A 5,122-nucleotide genomic window follows, 5' to 3' on the forward strand; every position below is an offset into this window, starting at 1 on the left:
TCACATCTATCCCGATTCACATCACATCACATCCATCCATTCACATCACATCTCATCCATTCACATCTACCCAATCCACATCACAGCCATTCACATAGCATCTCATCCATTCACATCAATCCTGATTCACATCACATCACATCACATCACATCTAATCCATTTACATCTATCCTGATTCACATCACATCACATCCATCCATTCACATCTACCCAATCCACATCACATCACATCCATTCTCATCACATCTCATCCATTCACATCTATTTACATCACGTCACACTCACATCCATTCACATCTCATCGCATCTATTCACATCCATCACATTCATTGCATTCCCATCCCATCACATACATTCTATCCACATTACATCACATCCACATCTATCCACATCATATCTCATTCATTCCATCCACATTACATCACATCCACATCTATCCACATCATATCTCATTCATTCCATCCACATTACATCACATCCACATCATATCTCATTCATTCCATCCACATTACATCACATACACATCTATCCATATCTCATCACATCCATACACATCCCAACTCAATCATACACATCCATCCATTCATTCACATTCACATCTATCACTTCACATCTTATTCTCATTCACTTACATTCACATAACACCCATACATATCATCACATCTATTCACATTCATATCCACATATATTCACATCACATCACATTTCATCCACATCTCATCACATTCACATTCACATCCACATCCATTTACATCACATCTTATCACATCCACATCCATTTACATCACATCACATCTTATCAATTCCACATCCATATCCATTTACATCACATCACATCCTTTCACATATCCTCACATCTTATTCTTATCTCTTCATTCACATTTAGTAACATTTTCTATTTTCGATATTGATGGGACTTTTCTAAATTTTTGCCAATTTCTTGGCCTAGTTAAAGGTACTTTTTCTCAACGGATATTTTTATATTCATTCTGAATTTTCTCAAGTGAAATATATTCAATATTCTTCTTTTGAGTAAAAGATTCATGGGATTTACAAAAATCAATTCTACCCATATTTTCCAATAATTGCATTGCCGTCTTTGACCTTGCCATTAGTGTCTTTCTAATGTCTCTAATTGTCATGGGTGTTAATCCTCGTATCCTTGGCATCATTAGCATCCATTAACACCTACTCTTATTTTTTAGGTCATACACATTTTGCTATAAATTAAGTGTTGGTGTGCAAACCATGGACATTTGATTGCTGTTATCTTTATTTAATATCACCCCCTTCATGGCTGATATCTATTCTCTTGGATGTGTTGTTATGTGTGTCGAGATTGGAGGCCTTGTGATGATGAGGTTCAAAGTGTATAAATAGCCCATGATACGTCATGTTAAACACCTTGGTTGAATTGACAAGGCATACCATATCTCCAATAATAAAAACTATATTCCCTCAAGAAAAGGTATAATAAAAACTCGTCATGTTAACTTTTCATGGACTAGGTACATCCCCCTATAACAGTAAATCCTTAGAGCTATTTTGAACTACTTAACGTGGACCTTTTGCCATATCTCATCAATGGTCATTAGAAAACAAGCTTTGCACAACAAGGAGTGGTAGAGACTTGGGCATGGACTGGCTGGGTTCATCCCCCTAAAAGAGTAAATCCTTAGAGCTATTTCGAACCACTGAACATGGACCTTTTTGCCATACCTCATCAATGGTCATTAGAAAACAAGCTTTGCAACAAGGAGTGGTAGAGACTTGGGAATCCACAGGGTTCATCCCCCTATAAGAGAAAATCCTTAGAGCTACGTAACGTGGACCTTTTGCCATACCTCCTCAATGGTCATTAGAAAAAAACAAGTTTTGGCCATACCTCATCAATGGTCATTAGAAAAAAACAAGCCTTGCAAACAAGGAGTAGTAGAGACTTGACTTCAACTCTATGAAACTTATCATATGTACATGATGCAAATTTGATTCAAAGCGTCTACCCAACATTTGTAAAACAAGGTATTTGAAAGTGAAAGTCCAGCAACAACAACAGCACTAGTGTGCTTTCCACAAGTGCAAATTTGATATATTACAACTGCGAGCAATGTGATTTGCAAAACTATTTAAAAAGAGTAATTCTTCACCCTATACGATGTGCTTCAAAGTGAAAGTACTCATGTGCTTTCCACAAGTGCAAATTCGACATATTACAACTTTGAGCAATGCGATTTTGAAAATTCTCTAATGCGTTGCAGAACTATTCAAAAAGAGGCTCAAGAACTTTGTGAAGCCGGAAATGCGCTACAAGGGGCTCAAGGTTAGGAGCCTTAAAGGAATCGCGGGGCGGGAAGGCTCAAGGTTAGGAGCCTTAAAGGAATCGCGGGGCGGGGAGGTGTAAAAGGTTGAACAAAAAGGCTTATCAGCACTTTCAGAGGGTACAAAGGAATCTTATCGAGCTACACAAGGCTATGGGAAGGAAAGAGGTCTAAGGAAGTTTATGGGGGCTTGAAGGTTGTCATGAGTTTCAAAGGGTTGAAAAAGAGAGGCTAAGGCTTTTAAGAAGCTAAAACTCAAGGAGCTTAAGGTGGTTCCAAAGTAGCTTGACGCTGAAAGGGGTTGTAAAGGAGGCTCAAAGAGGCAGCCTTAAGGGGGCTCAAAGAAAATGAATCTTTCCATAGATAGCTCTCAGTAGTGAGACCTGGGTTGTTGAAGCGTGTGGCAAGAGGAGGGGCACACTCAACAAAGATGAAATGGCAAGGTTGTGTGTAGATATAGCACCATGTGAAGTAGAGATGGCATGCATGTGTAGAATTTTGTGGAGGTGATCAATGGGTAGCTACTCGAAAAAGAAGCGAGCAAAGTAAAAATGAAATGATCCCTTAGGAAACCATAAACTCCATCATGAAACTAGAGATGATTAGCTATTAAATAAATATGGTTTTGAGAAGCTTTCCATACTTAGTTAGCATTGTGCTAGGTTGGGGATCGATCTACATGATGATGTGATTCTATCCCACAACGTATATAAGCTCTCGGTTGATGATGGCGTAAGGCCATGGATGGTGTGGGTTGAGCACAAAGCGAACTATTCTTTCGCCTTTTACTAAAGAATACCGTGTGCTCGGCCCAACACAAGCACCGTATCCCAATTTTTGCAGCGGGCCCTCTCCTTCACGGGGGGGGCTCCCCAAGCGAGCTACAAAACGAACAGCAGGGCGAGGTGTGTGTCTGGGGACTAGCGATGAAGGCCTTGTTGTACAGTCCAAATTTGTTCCGCTCAGATACAAACCACCATCAGCCCCCGAGAGCCATGGCCACGATGTGTGGGGAGCTAGCTCTCTATCATCACCAGAAGTGGGAGGAGTAGGTTGCACTGGCATCTCTGCCAGAGAAGGACGGTGGCAGCAGGCATTTTAGGCAAAACGGCCTGCTGTGAGCCTTTCCTCCTCTGCTATTGCTGGCTGGTTCTATAGCTCTGCACTCAATGTGGTTGGGGCTGGAGCTTTTTCATCGCTCTTGACGACGCCCCCTTTGAGTCAAGTGCACACGACGGGCTGTTCACCTCAACAGGGCGGCTCCTTCTGTGGTGGCCAGCGCATTTGCCTCTCCTCACTTCCTTCTTCCTGAACGAATGCACTTCCTTTTTCTCTACTACTCGGCAGCAGCAGATAGCACCACTTGACAACACTCCTCCTGCGGAGTAGTTGTTACTTTACTGTGTGTTGCGGATGGATGGATGATGGTTAAGGCGCGCGTTGACGTGAGGAATCTCACATATAAGGAGAAAGATGTGTATGTAGAGAGTGGACAGGGTATAACATGGTAGAGAGAGGACAGGGATTGGGTCCCAACTACCCACGTAAGGCATACCCCTTGGCAAAAGAAGAGCTTCCGAAGAAATGCTCGGCTTGCTTGTAGGAGCCAAGGTAGAACAACTAAGCTCATCTCTTATTTGCAGGGCGGCTACTTGGCTGTGCTCTAGTGTCTTTGCTTGTTGCAGGAATTGAAGAACTGATCAATTCAAGTGGTCTGTATCTATGTGCGTATGCGGGGGACAACGCACTTACGGCACCAACTGTCCTCACGTGATGGCAGCTGGCGACTTATTCCTGCTCACGACATGCTTCGTGTGTATCCAAAAGATATCTAACTGTGCAGCACTAATCCACAGAATGGGCCATGTGGCATCCCAGTTCAGTGGGTGCATGTGACATCCCTACCTACTTAACTGATCGACGGGTTCGGCAGTGCATGCGCATAGACCGTCGACAATGCCGCGTCCGAAACTTCTGGTCTTGTCTTGGAGTGGAGGATCTTCTGCTGCACGATCAAAATTTGCTGCCTTCCTCCTGAGGAACTCAGATCCGTCTACTTTGACGATAATTCCACTGGCTTTGGTATCCATCGATAGACTATGGATTTGGTCCGATTTGGTAGATGACATAGCTATCTACGAGAGTCTGAAGAGTGGACATCCCCATGTTTCTTTTGTCGGTGATCTTCTTCGTATGTGTTCTCCATGATCTTTTTATCTTGCCTTTCAGAATGTGTCTTCGTGGTCCTAGAATTTTTGACTCTGTATCGGTTGCCCAACTCTTAGCCTGATAAATTCCAGTGGGTTGTATCTATGTGCGGGACAACACACTACTAACGGTGTACGTGACAACGCAGTTACGGCACTAACAATCCTAAACGTGATGGCAACTGGCGACTTATTCCTGGACTGGGGCTCGCAGCATGCTTCGTGCATATCCAAAAGGTATCTAACTGTGCACTACTCAGCATAATGGGCCATGTGGCATCCTATGACACCCCTACCTACCTAACTGACTCGTCAGGGTTGGCAGTACATGCCAGTCTGAAACTTCTCGTCTTGTCTTGGAGAGGAGGATCGTCTACTGCACGATAAAAATTGCTGCCTTCCTGAGGAACTGAGATTTGTCTACTTTTGAATACTTAGACAATAATTCCACTGGCTTTGGTATCCATCGATAGATGATGGATTTGGTCCGATTTGCTAGATGACATAGCTATCTAGGAGGTCTGAAGAGTGGATATCCCCATGTCACTTTTGTTGGTGGTATGTTTTCTTAGAGCTCTTTTTATCTTGCCTTTCAA

At 42.8% G+C, this 5,122-nt stretch overlaps 1 non-coding gene across 1 annotated transcript; it reads left to right on the top strand.

Annotated features, from left to right (window-relative positions):
- Positions 1-3,063: 3,063 nt before the first annotated feature.
- LOC147639382 (U5 spliceosomal RNA) lies at positions 3,064-3,189 on the top strand. The gene has a single exon (XR_015265298.1). It is a non-coding gene; the product is annotated as a U5 spliceosomal RNA (small nuclear RNA).
- The last annotated feature ends 1,933 nt before the right edge of the window (positions 3,190-5,122 follow it).

The sequence above is a fragment of the Cibotium barometz genome, chromosome 4, assembly GCF_041138505.1.
Source record: "Cibotium barometz isolate CiBa-2024 chromosome 4, ASM4113850v1, whole genome shotgun sequence".
Lineage (NCBI taxonomy): Eukaryota > Viridiplantae > Streptophyta > Polypodiopsida > Cyatheales > Cibotiaceae > Cibotium > Cibotium barometz.